General features: G+C 38.5%; 1 protein-coding gene across 4 annotated transcripts in view; it reads right to left on the minus strand.

Moving 5' to 3' along the window:
• The window catches only part of LOC127431992 (netrin-G1-like), a 180,756-nt gene extending 170,621 nt beyond the window's left edge, over positions 1-10,135 (minus strand). For all 4 annotated transcript variants that reach the window (XM_051682705.1, XM_051682706.1, XM_051682704.1 and 1 more), the window contains exon 1: positions 9,339-10,135. The gene's annotated coding sequence lies outside the window, so the exon portion shown is untranslated. The remainder of the gene's footprint in view (positions 1-9,338) is intronic.
• Between the last annotated feature and the right edge of the window lie 8,302 nt (positions 10,136-18,437).

The raw sequence follows: 18,437 nt of genomic DNA on the forward strand, positions 1-18,437 counted from the left end.
GAATACGACAACTGTAGCCAAATTCCTTGACACGTCTGTGTGTGGTGGCTCTTGATGCCTTGACCCCAGCCTCAGTCCATTCTTTGTGAAGTTCACCCAAATTCTTGAATCGATTTTGCTTGACAATCATAAGGCTGCGGTTCTCTCAGTTGATTGTGCATCTTTTTCTTCCACACTTTTTCCTTCCACTCAACTTTCTGTTAACATGCTTGGATACAGCACTCCGTGAACAGCCAGCTTATTTGGCAATGAATGTTTGTGGCTTACCCTCCTTGTGAAGGGTGTCAATGATTGTCTTCTGGACAACTGTCAGATCAGCAGTCTTCCCCATGATTGTGTAGCCTAGTGAACCAAACTGAGAGACCATTTTGAAGGCTCAGGAAACCTTTGCAGGTGTTTTGAGTTGATTAGCTGATTGGCATGTCACCATATTCTAATTTTTTGAGATAGTGAATTGGTGGGTTTTTGTTAAATGTGAGCCAAAATCATCACAATTAAAAGAACCAAAGACTTAAACTACTTCAATCTGTGTGCATTGAATTTATTTAATACACGAGTTTCACAATTTGAGTTGAATTACTGAAATAAATTAACTTTTCCATGACATTCTAATTTATTGAGATGCACCTGTATATGTGCAGTAACAAATAGCAACAGCTATCCAACAAATGAAGAGCCCTATGAAATCTTAAGTTTTTCCTCAAATTGAGTTTTTCCTGATTTAATTGTCCAGCAATCCAAAATCTCATTTATGCTTGGTAAATCAAGGATGTTTTGCCGAATTATTATATTAAATTTTTTTTTTTTTTTTCCACTAGATGGAGCGCCAAGTCTAAAAATCCTTAATCCTCTTTGACTTAGCTTTTTGCTCTTGTAATGTGCTGTTGTCTAGCAATCCAAAATCTATTCTTCTACTTCATCTATTGTCATTATGTTGTCATTCTAATAAAATACATGCTCCTGTACACAGCATCCACAGGATCTATTATGTCCAGTTAAATTATTTTGGTCATGTCCAGGCCATACGTGCTTGGACCCTAATGATTGCCACTTGCACTATATTTTTATATTTAAACCAAAAAATATTTAACTGTTTCCAAATTACCTTGAGGGGACCAGAGAGTGCTTGGATTTTATTGTCCCCCGTATGCTGTGAAGCACACCCATCCCTTCCTTAAGTGTCCACTTCGATCTCGTCCCCTGGGCCACTGAAGCATGTCTGCGTATCTAAAGCTCTGCCATTAAACTAAACTTGCTAGAGCAGATACTGTATATGTCTACTTTTTTTCTCTTTTTTTGCTCATCCTCTCCTGTCTATTCTTAGTCTCCATTGCCACATTTTTATCTCTGTCATTCATGTCTCAGCCTGTGATAGAGAGAGAGGTGCAATGCTCGATGAGATATCTGTGCTCTTGCAGCATCTCAAGATTTCTGCGCCTGCCTGCACGAGATCAGTGATTCTAACATAAACAGCCTGCCAATATGACAGGTCTCATAAATAAACATTCAGTGCAGCAGGGAGTGAGCACGTTTTCCCTAAACATGACAGCCCAACACATAAATCCACAGAGTCTGATGATCTCTGCTCTAATCCAGACTTATCCATGGCAGAACCATCCACTTCAGTTTGTCGCCTCTTCTAATAGGTGTGAGATCTTTCTTTTGTCGTTATGTTGGGCAATAGCGATCATGCCTGCTTATAATTAAGCCTGTCAGTAGACAGCTAAATCAAAGCACAGGTCTGTCTACACTCCATGAGTGCAACTCAACCTGGCAGACCCACTATCCCATGATGCAATCTAATTGTTGTCGGCAGACAGGTCCCTGGCCTCAGAAGAAAAGAATCTCCCTAAACGCAGATTCAAACACAAGCTTGACTTCTCCCTCCCTTGCTCTTTATTCTCTCTCTTCCTCAGTCTCTCTTTCACTCCCTTTCTCTCTCCTCTGCATGTTCTGTCACTTTCTGTTCATGTGTGAAGGCACAGGCTGCTTGACAGGGTGACTCTTGACCAGTGTTGGGTGTAATGCATTAAGTAAATTAATTAATTACGGTATTTAAATTACTTTTTATTTAAAAAAGTAAGGTAAGGGATTACTCTTAATTTTTTAGTAATTTAATTACAATTACTTCTGATGTAATTGCCTTAAGTACTGTATAGACTATAGAACAATTCTATATAAAACAATAGTGAATTTAAAAACGAAATTTAACATCTAATGTTAAAATATATGTTTTCTAATTTAATGCTGCCCCCTTAAATTCTTTGGCCATTTCATTAATAATTTATTTGATTTTATAGGATTTATTTGAAAGAATTAAAAGAACAGTTTCATGTCTATCCTTGTATATTTCATCTGGTCCAGGTTGATAAGGGTTTTAGAAAGTAATTAGTAATCAGTAATGCAATTACTTTTCAGACAGAGTAATTAGTACAGTAATCTAATTACACTGTAGAAGATGTAATTAGTAGTTAGCAATTAGTTACTTTTTTAGAGCAACACTGCTCTTGACTCTAGCAATGCCATTTGTGTCATGCAGCTTAGCTTCAGGGGTTCGTTTCTCAATCTCCACACACCTATAAAAACAGTGCTGTCACAGACCTTCTCCCCCTCCACTCAAAGCACACACTTTGCTGCGACATCGGAACATGTTATGCATTATTAAATATACTTTTCCTAAAAGACTGCTGTGGCATTCAGTTTTCATCGCGATATGTCAGACTGCTCAAAATATCCCACTGGAGAACGAAGCTTGAAATCATTATCTTGGGATCTTGAGAAATATTTTGCACTGAACTACAGCCCACAGCTCAACCGCATCTTATTATTATTTATTTTTTTACTAGACTGAAATTAATGCTGAGGCTTAATTTGAGAAATTATGTCTATGATAAAATCCTGATTATGATTGATACCTCACAACTTCCCCACTGACCATATGAACAGTTGAACAGTTCTCCGCTGACCAAAAGAACATTTCGAGATATAACATAACTCAAATGAAGCCTCTACCTATTGAATACCTTTAGATGTTCATTAAAAGTTAAAAGTAATGCATTATAAACATTGTTTATTATTATTATTATTATTATTATTATTATTATTATTATTAAAACAAATTAGCTTGCACATCTTGCAAAGATGTTTCTACAAAATAAATGACTGTATGTTTCATGACAGAATCTAATTACCTGGTATCAGAATCAGTTACTATCTATCTATCTATTTAAATGTGGTTTAAAATGTATTCAGTTATTCTGGTTTATTCAGTTTACACTGGCGGCCAAAAGTTTGGAATAATGTACAGATTTTGCTGTTTTGGAAGGAAACTGGTACTTTAATTAACCAAAGTGGACATTACTGATGTAAAAAAAAAAAAAAAAAAAAAAAAAACATTTTTTTTTTTTTTTTTCAATTCTAGACAGGCCCAATTTCCAGCAGCCATCACTCCAACACCTCATCCTTGAGTAATCATGCTAAATTGCTAATTTGGTACTAGAAAATCACTTGCTATTATTTCAAACACTGCTGAAAGCTATGTGGTTCATTAAATGAAGCTTAACATTGTCTTTGTGTTTGTTTTCGAGTTGCCTCAGTATGCAATAGACTGGCATGTCTTAAGGTCAATATTAGGTAAAAAATGACAAAAAAGAAACTGCTTTCTCTAGAAACTTGTCAGTCAATAATTGTTTTGAGGATTGAAGGCTATGCAATGCTTGAAATTGCCAAAAAAAGATTTCATACAAAGGTGTACACTACAGTCTTCAAAGACAAAAGGACAACTGTCTCTAACAAAGACAGAAAGAGATGTGGAAGGCCCATATACAACTAAACAATAGGACAAGTACATCAGAGTTTCTAGTTTGAGAAATAGATGCCTCACATGTCCTCAGCTGACAGCTTCATTGAATTCTACCCGCTCAACACTAGTTTCATGTACAACAGTAAAGAGAAGACTCTGGGGTGCAGGCTTTATGGGAAGAATTGCAAAGAAAAAGACACTTTTGAAACAGAAAAACAAAAGGTTAGAGTGGGCAAAGAAACAGACGTTGGACAACAGATAATTGGAAAATAGTGTTATGGATCTTAACCCCATTGAGCTTTTGTGGGATCACTAGACTGTAAGGTGCGTGAGAAGTGCCCGACAAGACAGCCACATCTATGGCAAGTGCTACAGGAAGTGTGGGGTGAAATGTCACCTGAGTATCTGGACAAACTGACAACTAGAATGCCAAGGATCTGCAAAGCTGTCATTGCTGCACATGGAGGATTGTTTGATGAGAACTCTTTGAAGTAGTTTAAGAAGTTCTGAAAATTTTTTAGTAATATTAATTGTAATTTTTCATGTTATTAATGTCCTGACTACACATTGTGATCAGTTGAATGCCACTTTGGTAAATAAAAGTACCAATTTCTTTCCATAAGAGCAAAATCTGTACATTATTCCAAACTTTTGGCTGCCAGTGTAAATCTGAATGGAAACTTAAATACGCCTAAAAATTTAAATTGCGCAGAGTCAAGTTTATAATTATTAATTAGTAATTAATCAACTAATTTTATAATTATAAATTCCATTGTTTACAGTAAACTAACAGATGGAATTAAAACAAAATAGACATCGGATTCCAGCAGAATCTGGAAGCCACTACTAAAACAACAATGGGTTAATTCGTTCTTAGAAAGTGTATTCAAGCATTCTGAGTTTTTCCTATTCCAGAAAGTGGCCTACTTTGGCAGATTAAAACAAATTAGGAGAGGGGGTAAAATTTTTCGGTGGCAGAGACCTGCCACCACCGCAGGCAGCTCTTACTTGACCTGCCACTGCCAACGGCAGCTCTAACTCAGCTATCACTCATCCTGCCACTGCTGCAGACAGCTCTCACTGGCTCCGTCACTGTTTTAAGTGTCTTCCTCATGATCCATCAACGTTACCTGCGCCTCCCTCTCGATGCATCAGCGTCACAGACAGCTCCAACGCACACCGTCACCGTTACTTGCACCTCTCTTGTGATCCGCCACCGTATACACACATGCGCATGTACTGTTTCCATACATTAGGATATTTAAAACATTAATATGCATATTCTGTTTCCTCTACAATCCTGTCTTTTTCTTTTGCACAAGAAAACTTGATCCAACCTCACAACGTACAGCTTACATCGCTTCAATATATGCACTTGCACAACAGTAAAAATAGATGTAGTTTACACTTTAGCATAGTTCTAGCTCACTGCGAATTCTAAATTGTCTGTATGTATTGTCTGTATTGTTTTTCTGTGGAGTGTTCTGTTGTTATTTGTACTAACACATGTTTCTACTCGTCATGTATGTCATATGTTAGGCCTACTTGCGGTTCAGAAGACATTGTGTTTCGTTTCATCCCTTGCCACACAGGAGAGAAATGATCATAAAAGCACTTGAACTTCAACTTACGGATTTAAACTTAGGCTGCTGCAGAGACTGAAACTGAATTGAACTGAGAGTGTGTGTGTGTGTGAGAGAGAGAGATAGAGAGAGAGAGATTGTTCACACTCACACACAAACAAAAAATAAGCAGCATTGACATGTAGGATCATTTATATTAGTTCAGTCAAATAAGACATCAAATAAGATAGGATGTCTTATTTGACATTATCATAATGTGTGTAAACAAAAAGCTTGACACTCCATAAATGTGTTATACAAACCTTAAATATTTTTACAAATTAAAAACTAAAATGTACATCAACATGAATTCATAATCTTAAAAACATTAATGAACAAAATAAGGTATATATTATGTTGCCTATATTAAGTTTTTTCCCTAATTTGGGTCATTGTCCCTCAGAATGTTTGTTCTGTCAGAGATTATTTAGTAGAGATGGGCTACTCATTTTTAAATGAATGGGAGGAATTGGAACGCTCAACCAAGGAGCTCTGAGCACTCAACAGTCAACGGATGTAGAAAGAAATTCCCGCCTTACAGTTAAAAGAGCCAATCACCTTTTAGATACAGACATCACCTGTCAGTCAACTCTAGAACGTGCATGCACATTAGTTATACACAGGGTTGGGAGGGTTACTTTTGAAACGTATTCCACAACAGATTACAGAATACATGTTGTAAAATGTAAATTGTAACATATTCTGTTAGATTACTCAAGGTCAGTAATGTATTCTAAATACTTTGGATTACTTCTTCAGCACTGGTAGATTTTTTCACTTGTTTTGACTATAAAAACTCTGCCAGTACAGTAAGACAAAATGCACATGTTAAAAATACATTCTCTGAAAAATCTAAATATCTTATGCAGTGTTGTTTCTAAAACAAGATAAATCAAACTGATCTTGTTTTAAGGATTTTTAGATATTTTTGCAGGAAAACAATACAAAAATTATTATCAAGAATATGATTTTTTCCCCTAATGTCAAAGATCTTACTAGAAAAAAAGAAATGATGATCCTATGTGAATTTTCTTGATAAACAAATATGATTGTGGCTGGTAACATGTGCATGTAAAATGGCTAGAAATAGCATTTTAGCTTAGTGTAAATCTGACAATTTACACAAGGTTTATTTCTATTTCTTCTGCTCCAAACTTACTTCAAACTTCTCTGTCTGCTCGTATGAATGTAACACATCATCAGAAAGTGTTTCACCGCTGTTCAAATGCACTTTGGATCACATAATTTATATATAAAGGTTTTCCATCTGAAAGGAATAAATATTAAATGAAACAAATGACAATAAAATGCAATGTAATCTCTTCAGTAATCAAATACTTTTTGAATGTAACTGTATTCTAATTACCAATGATTTAAATTGTAACTGTAGTGGAATACAGTTACTTATATTTTGTATTTTAAATACGTAATCCCATTACATGTATTCCATTACTCCCCAACACTGGTTAAACAAGCCAGGAAACTTGCATTTGCGTTCCGTCAATGCAAAACCAGCTTTCACCTAGATCCGTCAACGCCACAGGCAACTCTCACATGCGATCCATCAACGCAAAGCACAGCTCTCACCAAGATCCGTAAACGCCACATGCAGCTCCCACGCGCGATCCGTAAACGCCACATGCAGCTCCCACGCGCGATCCGTCAAGGTCACATGCAGCTCCCACGCGCGATCCGTCAAGGTCACATGCAGCTCCCACGCGCGATCCGTCAAGGTCACATGCAGCTCCCACGCGCGATCCGTCAACGCCACAGCCAGCTCTCACGCGCGATCCGTCAACGCCACAGCCAGCTCTCACGCGCGATCCGTCAACGCCACAGGCAGCTCTCACGCGCGATCCGTCAACGCCACAGGCAGCTCTCACGCGCGATCCGTCAACGCCACAGGCAGCTCTCACGCGCGATCCGTCAACGCCACAGGCAGCTCTCACGCGCGATCCATAAACGCCACATGCAGCTCCCACGCGCGATCCGTCAAGGTCACATGCAGCTCCCACGCACGATCCGTCAACGCCACAGCCAGCTCTCACGCGCGATCCGTCAACGCCACAGGCAGCTCTCTCGCGCGATCCGTCAACGCTACAGGTAGCTCTCACACGCGATCCGTCAACGCCACAGGCAGCTCTCACGCGCGATCCGTCAAGGTCACATGCAGCTCCCACGCGCGATCCGTCAACGCCACAGCCAGCTCTCACGCGCGATCCGTCAACGCCACAGGCAGCTCTCACGCGCGATCCGTCAACGCCACAGGCAGCTCTCACGCGCGATCCGTCAACGCCACAGGCAGCTCTCACGCGCGATCCGTCAACGCCACAGGCAGCTCTCACGCGCGATCCGTCAACGCCACAGGCAGCTCTCACGCGCGATCCGTCAACGCCACAGGCAGCTCTCACGCGCGATCCGTCAACGCCACAGGCAGCTCTCACGCGCGATCCGTCAACGCCACAGGCAGCTCTCACGCGCGATCCATAAACGCCACATGCAGCTCCCACGCACGATCCGTCAACGCCACAGCCAGCTCTCACGCGCGATCCGTCAACGCCACAGGCAGCTCTCTCGCGCGATCCGTCAACGCTACAGGTAGCTCTCACACGCGATCCGTCAACGCCACAGGCAGCTCTCACGCGCGATCCGTCAACGGCACATGCAGCTCTCACATGTGGTCAGTAAACGCCACAGGCAGCTCTCACACGCGATCCGTCAACGGCACATGCAGCTCTCACAAGCGATCCGTCAACGCTACAGGTAGCTCTCACACGCGATCCGTCAACGCTACAGGTAGCTCTCACACGCGATCCGTCAACGCCACAGGCAGCTCTCACGCGCGATCCGTCAACGGCACATGCAGCTCTCACATGTGGTCAGTAAACGCCACAGGCAGCTCTCACACGCGATCCGTCAACGGCACATGCAGCTCTCACAAGCGATCCGTCAACGGCACATGCAGCTCTCACATGTGGTCAGTAAACGCCACAGGCAGCTCTCACACGTGATCCGTCAACGCAAAACGCAGCTCTCACGTAGATCCATCAACGCAAAACGCAGCTCTCACCTATATCCATAAACAACACATTCTCCATATTTTTGGTCTTTTTGTGTTTGGAGATTTGAATTGACACAAAGCCTGGAGAACAGTGTATACAACAAAATTTTGTTAATAACAAAATAAAATAAAATTTTCATTCTATAATATACCAGTAAATTGTGTGCTGAAGCGTTTTAACATTTATTTTGATTGCTCTTCCTATTTATTTTTTCACGTTCACAAAAACATTTTGGATTGATATAACTAGGCTTAAAGAGGCGCAAATAACAGAGACGGAGCGATGAGAGCTGCCTGTTACGGTGAGAGGATAAGTAGCCGAATTAATTCTTGTGTGATGGTGGCAGGTCGAGTGAGAGCTTCCTGCGGCGGTGGAAAGGTTTTACCCCTACCTGCAAATTAGGGCATAGTAGGAAATAGTTTATGGTGCATGGAAGGAAGCAACCTGCACATAGCCTGTAATAAAACGCATTACTGCCACAAGGGGGCGCTTCCATTCGCATTATCTCATTGGAATAGCGCTGTACCGTTTAACTGCTTTCCACTGTCCAAGGTGATGAAATCTTATTTCGGTTCGCTTAACATTTTTTGTTTTACATAACAAATATAATGTCTTTCGGTTTATAAGGGAGCCTGTAAATAATTGTTTTCAATGAAAGGGCCAGTTACAACAGGCAATAGTACACAAAGTATTGTGAATAAATTTGAATAGTTCCTGAGGAAAGTTACTAAAGCTGTACCGAAACCACACTGTTAGACCCCATAATTAAATAAATAACTAATATGTGGTCGCCGAGCAGCTCAAATATTCACATAAACCCACCAACATTTAGAAAGGAAGCAGAATACTCACGCTATTGAGATTCACTCGATGTCAGTGGTCCCGCAGAGGGCTGGGTGTTCAACAAGTTCATAAATGACCAAAGAGAGATCCTTTTAAAGATGCCCGTGTTAATCTTAATGTGATGAGTTCGGAGAGAAATTGAATCCCCCCCACCTCCACCCGAACTAAACGGGCTGACTAAACACGGCGACTAAAAAGGTGTTTTGCGGCACGTCAGTATTTTCTTAAGTCGCGTGCCACATCGCTCAAGCGCGAGACGTTACCAAAGCGGGAATTTCTAAGGTAAACTTCGAAGGGAAAATAACTGATTATTATCCAATGAGCAATTTCAGCACCAACAAAAGGAGCATCACTTCAATCTCAGAGTGTGTCCCAGACAGTATAAAGTCATAAATCCCGCAATGTCTCCCTTTTCATAGTCCTCTTTTACGAGTGACATGACAAATCACCTCCGAACAAAAAAACCGTCCTCACAAAACTTTAAATAGTCAAGTGTTCCTCCTGAAGGCTTTTTTTTTTTTTTTTTTTTTTTTTTTTCAAACGCCCTATATCCAAAAAACTAAAGACTCCCTTCTTGATGCGGGAATAAAGAAGGTGAAAAAACAGCTCTTTTGCAGTATTTTCACTATTTCCTCGACGTTTCAGTCAGTCAGTCGAGCGGGAGTCGGGACGCGAATCACACCAATTAGCCGTCGCTCTTACTGAATATCCTCACGCGATCATTACTCGCGCATTCCCTCACGCGCTTATACCGCGAGTGTTCGGCGGGAAATGATGGCTGGTGAAGATTACGCGCTTGGACGCTCCACAGGAGTCCACACACACTCTAGGCTTTTACACATTCACTCAACCCTCACTGTTTTCTACTCATCCTCTCCCCCTCTCTCTTTTACAGCAGTTTAAAACTCAGATGGGACTTATACACAAAAGGGACAAAAATACGGTCCCCATTTTTGGTAGTTTAAAAAAAGGGCGAGGAAGCTGGGTTACAGATTTGTGTTTCGATAACGATATCTAAAATACTAAATAGGCTATGCCATCCGCTGGGTCCTAAAGGTAGCATTTAACTTATTGAATATACAAAGATTACGTCAAGTATAGAGTTTCTTTCTTTGGTGTCTAGGAGCAGTATTGGATATCATTAGTTATTTTATCTACTGCACAATACATGCTATAGTTAAAATGTACATTATCTGGAAGAATCTAATCTCATATTTAAATCTAAATATGGAGCTGCCATTTCATGTAAATTAACAAAACCCTGTTTTAACATTTCACTTCACATAGTTGCTTAATTTGAACAACAATGTGAAATTCATTTACTTATAAATGATTTACTTACTACAAAAAAGGAATACAACTCTAGATACACATTAATGGAGCTGAAAGGCCGAGGAATAGTGAGTAAAGATAAATAATTTGCCTCAACTCACACTAAATTGAATATATATATATATATATATATATATATATATATATATATATATATATATATATATATATATATATATATATATATATATATATCTGCTTGGATAAACATGACATATGGCTCCATTTCCAAAAACGCGGGGAAATGGCTTTGAATGGTTGTGAATAGTGTCTATAAATGAGGCTGGTGTAGAGTTAATAAGGTTAAAACAAAGTCACAGTATGCCATGTAAAAAGAAAGTCCATTAAGAGGTTAAAAAAGAATGACTTCATTATTTGAAATGATAAGGCTCTGCCATCATTGTTTATTTATTAATGTTGAATAGCTTATAACGCAATGATGCATTGTTAAATACCCTGTCATCCTGTTCAGGTTGATGTTTCACTCTGTGAACTGGTGTAAAACAGCAAAGGTTCTTTTCTTTGTTGCACGTAACAGCTTAATTTCTGCCAATACAAGTTCATGGTACCCTATAAGCATAAAATTAGCTAATTTCATTTAAATGTAGACTTAGGCTATACATTATCAAATAGATGTCTTATTAATTGTCAAGAAATTCCATGTTGCAACTCAATAGGTACGTTACTTATGAAGTAACAGCTGGTGATATTTATTCACCTCATAAAGAGAGAAACAGTTCAAGCTCTGCTCATTTATGTAGTTGCTGTTCAAATTAATTTTATGGAACAACCAATAATCTTGATTATTGCCAACGCCGTGACATCCTACGCACAAATGACTGTGTTCTCTCGTTCAACTTATTGGTAATATCTCAAGAGAAAAATAGTAATTTGACATCCTACAAAGAGTTTCACACCTGCCAGGTCCACTGGTATAGCCAGAATGTTTCTCTAAAGGTCCGCAAGTGAAAAGAGAGTCACAAATGCGCAAAAAGCGCATTGAAGATTTTACGCACTGCAGGCAATGGAGATTATAGCTAGATAACCAGATCAGTAAACCATAAAGGACTATTATTATATTAGCGTATTAAGTAAATGATATGCAAATGACTCTTAAAGAAAGCCGACAAGTCATAATTAATTCAAATTGCGCCGGTATCCCCATTAAAAAATACCAAACGCACATAAAAAGTTTGGGCTAGACGTACCCATGAGTACACATGCATGCATTCAAATAAAAAGTACTCACTGATCTCAACTTCACTCAAAAGCTCACTCCAAAGCTTCAGATCCAACAGCGCGCTGCAAATTCACGTTGCACGCCGAAATCTGATGGGTTTGTATCGGGACATCTTGGAGACGCGCAGGTGCGGTGCGGAGCTGAGCTCAGAGGCGACCACTCCTGCCCTCGGCTCCGGGAGAATGGTGGTCTAATCGAAGGCACAAATGGCACTTCGGCAAACAAATGCGACGGCGGGCAAACACTTTTCCAGCTTAGTGTTAGGTTTAACTGAAACCTAATTTTCTTGGGGTGGATGTGACAGGTAAAATGATTTTGGAAGGTGGGATTATTATATTCTACATGTGGCGAACGGTTATGGGTGCGACTTGGCTAGAAAAGTTGGATAACATATAATTACAATATCAAAATCGATAGACATCCATGGATATCAAAACTATCAAAATGTATATAGAAGTTGATATAACCACATAATGTTCATTGGTTTTACTTAGTATTTAGGCTACTGTAATTACACTATGTCAATGCTATCATAAGTTCAATTCGCAACAACTAACTAATGATCTATGCTAATATGCTTCTTTCTCTACAGTTTATGTAATACACAAGCCTTTAATATAAAGTGGTGTGATGACCCGTGTAACGCGGATGTGTTTGATATGATTATTTCCATGATCACTCAAAAGAACCCAAAAGACAGTGGAGACTTGAATTAATTTGAGTGCATTGAGACGTAAAAACTAAAAATGTCTAAATACACATCCTTGAAGATTGTAGACCATTGCTTATAGCAGACTTTCTACTCCAATAGCCTCATTTAAAGTGGATAATTTCATACGTAACTCTACTTTCAGAGATGCAAGAACTCTCTCTCTCTCTCCCTCTCTGTTGTCTGTCCTCTAAAGTTGTCCTCAATGAAAGCTGAAAACTAGAGTACAACACTGCAGACTAAAAAAGACTGAGTGGATGGTGACTTCAAAACAGCAGTGCTTCCTTGCATGAGTGAAATTTCAGCACATGGGCAATATTTTCTGGCTCTGATTCGCATCTGCAACTAAATTAGTGACGAAGAAGGAAAAAACCATTTCTGTCATGGACCATTTAACCTACAAGTGACCAGTCATCAGTTCAGTGGTTGATATGAAAACTGCATAACACTTTGAATGTATATCAAGATAAATTAAATAAATATTCAGTGTTTAATACAAGTTAAGCTCAATTGACAGAATGTGTGGCATAATGCTGATTTCCACAAATTAATTTCGACTTGTATCTTTTCTTTAAAAATAGCAAAAATCTGGGTTACAGTGAGGCACTTAATAGAAGTGAATGGGGCCAATCCGTACATTACAATTTCACTGTTTTAAAAGTTTAACCACAAGATGTAAACAATGTGCATGTTAATAAGGTTTTAGTGTGATAAAATCAGGTACTAACCTTTTCTGTGTAAAATTATATCTATTATAACTTAATTAACCTATGAGAGTAATCTACCACAAAAAATGACAAATTAAACAACCTTACACTACAAATAAAAATTTGTTTTTAACAGAATTAATTAAAAATTAATATGTGCTTTTATAAAATGATAAGCTTCACATTTCTGTATTTAAACCCTCTAAAAATTTGCCCCATTCAGTTCCATTGTAAGTGCCTCACTGTAATCAACGAATTGAAATGTATTTTTGTGGTAATCAACATTATGCCACAAATGCTGTTGATTGAGCTTGACTTGTATTGAATCCAGAATATTCCTTTAAAGGCCACTGCTTTGACTTCTGAATGGGGTATGGAATAAACAGCCTTTGGGGTGAAGAAAAAAAAATCAGTTCAGCTCACCATCACTCTGCAAGTCAACAACTGTCATGTCTCTTTCAGCTGTACATTACGACAAATATTGGACCTTTGTGAGCAAATAATTATTCTAAATTATAGGACATCTATACATGCAAATACATATTGCATTGCATATCAGTTGTTGTAGGCCTGATAAACATACACACTCTCAAAATATCAATTGATATCCTTTCTTTATACAGTTGAAGTCAGACATTTACATACACTTAGGTTAAAGTCATTAAAACTCATTTTTTAACCACTATACAGATTTAATATTAGCAAACTATAGTTTTGGCAGGTCGTTTAAGACATCTACTTTGTGCATGACACAAGTAATTTTTCCAACAATTGTTTACAGACAGATTGTTTCACTTTTAATTGACTACATCACAGTTCCAGTGGGTCAGAAGTTTACATACACTAAGTTAACTGTGCCTTTAAACAGCTTGGAAAATTCCAGAAATTGATGTCAAACCTTTAGACAATTAGCTTCTGATAGGAGGTGTACTGAATTGGAGGTGTACCTGTGGATGTATTTTAAAGCCTACCTTCAAACTCAGTGCCTCTTTGCTTGACATCATGGGAAAATCAAAAGAAATCAGCCAAGACCTCAGAAAAAAAAGTGTGGACCCCCACAAGTCTGGTTCATCATTGGGAGCAATTTCCAAATGCCTAAAGGTACCACGTTCATCTTTACAAACAACAGTATGCAAGTATAAACACCATGAGACCACATTGCCATCATACTGCTCAGGAAGGAGATTCATTCTGCCTCCTATAGATGAACGTAGTTTGGTGCAAAAAGTGTAAATCAATCCCAGAACAACAACAAAGGACTTGTGAAGATGCTGGAAGAAACAGGTAGACAAGTATATATATCCACAGTAAAACAAGTCCTATATCGACATAACCTGAAAGGCTGTCAGCAAGGAAGAATCCACTGCTCCAAAACTGCCATAAAAAAGCCAGACTATAGTTTGCAAGTGCACATGGAGACAAAGATCTTACTTTTTGGAGAAATGTCCTCTGGTCTAATAAAACAAATATTTAACTGTTTGGCCATAACGACCATCGTTATGTTTGAAGGGAAAAGGGTGAGGCTTGCAAGCCGAAGAATACCATCCCAGCCGTGAAGCATGGGGGTGGCAGCATCATGTTGTGGGGGTGCTTTGCTGGTGGGACTGGTGCACTTCACAAAATAGATGGCATCATGAGGAAGAAAATTATGTGGATATATTGAAGCAACATCTCAAGATGTTAGCCAGGAAGTTAAAGCTTGGTCACAAATGGGTCTTCCAAATGGACAATAACCCCAAGAATACCTCCAAATTTGTGGTAAAATGGCTAAAGGAAAGTCAAGGTATTGGAGTGGCCATCACAAAGCCCTGACCTCAATCAGACAGAAAATTTGTGGGCAGAACTGAAAAAGCATGTGCAAGCAAGGAGGCCTACAAACCTGATTCAGTTACAGCAGTTCTGTCTGGAGGAATGGGCCAAAATTCCAGCAACTTATTGTGAGGATCTTGTGGAAGGCTACCCAAAACATTTTGACCCAAGTTAAACAATTTAAAGGCAATGCTACTACATACTAACAAAGTGTATGTAAACTTCTGACCCACTGGGAATGTGATGAAAGAAATAAAAGTTGAAATAAATAATTCTCTCTGCTATTATTCTGACATTTCATATTCTTAAAATAGTGACCCTAACTGACCCTTCTTGGGGAAATGTCTGCCTGTTCAAGAACAAATCTTACTAGCCGTGATGTTTAAATCTTTTTCAATCATGTTTTTTTGTTTTTGTTTTTTTGGATTATGGCCCCATGTATTAAACAGAACAGATGACCACCATGCTGGAAATCTGTTTCTAACTTTTGATGGTTTAGGTTTTCCTTGCTGTCTAATGCTTTAATGTGCAAAATACATCTACCACAGTAAAGTCCAAATATTGGATGTTATTGTTGTCTATAAAAGAGTTAAACCATCTGTGGAAGCACCTCTCTTCACAGTGATCTCTCTTCATATTTCTTACCATGTGACAGATATGCACTGGATGAAACTCAATACTCACTTCATTTCTGAGAGACAGTGATGAGCCACATGAGAGTCAGTCATCAATTCTCAGATAACTGAAAGGTATGACAGTATGGAAGGAAACTCGGGCATCATCTCCGACTGGCCAGTGGAGTCACGTGATTGTCCAAATCAACTGCAGTGCCAGCAAGCTATTGACGTTTCTGATAGATTTTAAGATGCATGGCTACGCAGGATATGAAACAGTAAGTACAGAGAAAGCAGATATTATCTACAGTTGAAGTCAGAAGTTTGCATACACCTTAATCTAAGTTTTTCACAATTCCTGCCATTTAATCGTAGAAAACATTCCCTAGGACTAATTTAATGCCTTGTCTGGATTTTGACTTAAATGCAGTTATTTAGGATTTGCATCATGGCTATAATATATTAATATTTTATATATATATATATATATATATATATATATATATATATATATATATATATAAAATATTAATTGACTATTGTGTCATTCCAAATCCATATGACTTTGTTCTGTGTAACACACCTGGACACATTTTATAATCATAATTTTCTAAGATGATGAGCACTGTCAAAATTTGTCAAGTGATTTTCAGTTACTAAAATAGTACAATGTTGTGACTAATGCTGATTCACATGCATTATAAGACAAAGCCTGCCACTTTTCAGCATGTTTTATATTGAGCACTTTATTCATGAATTATTATATTCCAGCCAGCTCTAGCCTTTACAGAGGTTTACTGGCATGAGAAGATAATATTCACAGCAGCAGATGATGTTTCTCAAACTCTGATCTCCTCAAACACAAAAAACCTCCAAACTTCCAGTAAAAATTAACCTTTCAAAATAAAAACACCCATTTTGTTTTTTAAATGCTGTTCATTAAAATCCATTGCCCATGTGGAAGAGTTGTCGCTTATTTTACTGTTGATGAAAGCAAACTGGCCTGCTAATGATAATGATCACAAATTGTCACTTGGCCTTGGAATCCTCTAAATTAGGATTTGTCAATAACATGCTTCCAATTTGTCTTCTCAGGAGATGTCAAAAAATATTGGTTACTGTAACTGGAAGACAGCAAATGATTTTTCTCTGTATATTTAAAGTAACATCATTAGCATACCGTGGGATGTATTGGATAAAATGATATGCCTTTGTGAATAAACTTATTGGGGCTGTCTAGGAGACAGAGACACAGCTCTGATTTAATTTGCGCTTTACTGTCTACACAGCTATTAATAGCAGGATTCAATTAGGCACAACTAATTCTTAAATATGGTGAGATACTTTGATCTATTGGTATTAAATGGAATACATTTAAATAATTGTGACTCTGAAAGCATGCTAATGACAAATCGTTCCAATTAATTATGACATAGCAACATTAGATTGCATAAATAAGAAAAATTACCTCTGGTGATTTTGAGGATGAGTAACTTATTGTATTCCAACTGCATTCAATGGTAATCCAAATCATCGCTAATAAAACAGACTAGTGATGATTGGGTCAATAGGTAATTGATCTTAAGATAATAAAACGACAATGAGGAATGAGCTCTGAACAGTTGTATTTCAGAGAACTTGAGATGTAAAAGGATGCTCATCAAACCATTTACTACTTACCACCTCAAATGTCAATTGTATCAACCTTTAAGAACAGACTGAAACCTCAAAGGTCCACAACAATCAGCCATTATTTTGCATTGTCTAGAGACATTATAGTAAATATCTTTTTTATAAGTTAGTGTAGTAAAACTTTTGAGATTTCGTTTCATGATTTTACCACTCCACAGAAATAGAGTTAGCGTGCGTCTCCTCCTCTTTGTCACTGTGTGTCATTAACATGTATGAACCAGAAACATTCGCCATTACACGATTATTTAAAGTGAAACCGGAGCGCTTTGCATTCACTATCAAAGTTTATACTTGTTGGTTTATATTTTTGTGGGAGTTTGGTGCAAGCCTCTGCTGACGGCGTGCATCATAGCGCTTCATGTACTCTTCAGGACAAGAGCTGGTTGACCTCCGCGGTGCAGCTCAGTGATGGATGCCGCCCTGGGCAACTGCCCATGTTGCCCATGCCTAAATCCGCCACTGTTCAATTGAACTCTGCGTCCGAGCAGAGCAACACCCACCAACAACTTTGGGGGCGTTGAAGCAGGTTTCGCCCGGGGCGCCATAAATGCTAGAACCGCTACTGTAACTGAATGACACAAAAATGCGCCGTTCCTGTCATTTATACAGTACATTACCAGTAGCTTAAAATTCCCTTATTTGAGCATTAAAATGTGATTGGAATTTGAATGCCCAATAATCACGGTTGTCTTAAATAACCACGATCAGACGGTTATTTAATAATCACGACAGGCCTATTACAGACCTACAAAGAGATTTTAGTAGAGGTTTTAAGCATTATAAGAACAAAGAAAATCTATAATTTCCCTACAGTTTGTGAGCTGCTGAGCATGACTTTTATCTAAAGACAACAATAATAGTCTTATAAAAATTATGAGTTTCAATAACGTCCGTACGCTTTCATGTATAAAAAAGCGTGTCTACATATCTATTCACTTCAGTAAAATGGCTGGGTTCTAAGAACACAGCAGATCTATCTTTTTTCCTACAAATTGTCGACTGCAC

Source organism: Myxocyprinus asiaticus, chromosome 41, assembly GCF_019703515.2.
Source record: "Myxocyprinus asiaticus isolate MX2 ecotype Aquarium Trade chromosome 41, UBuf_Myxa_2, whole genome shotgun sequence".
Taxonomy (NCBI): domain Eukaryota; kingdom Metazoa; phylum Chordata; class Actinopteri; order Cypriniformes; family Catostomidae; genus Myxocyprinus; species Myxocyprinus asiaticus.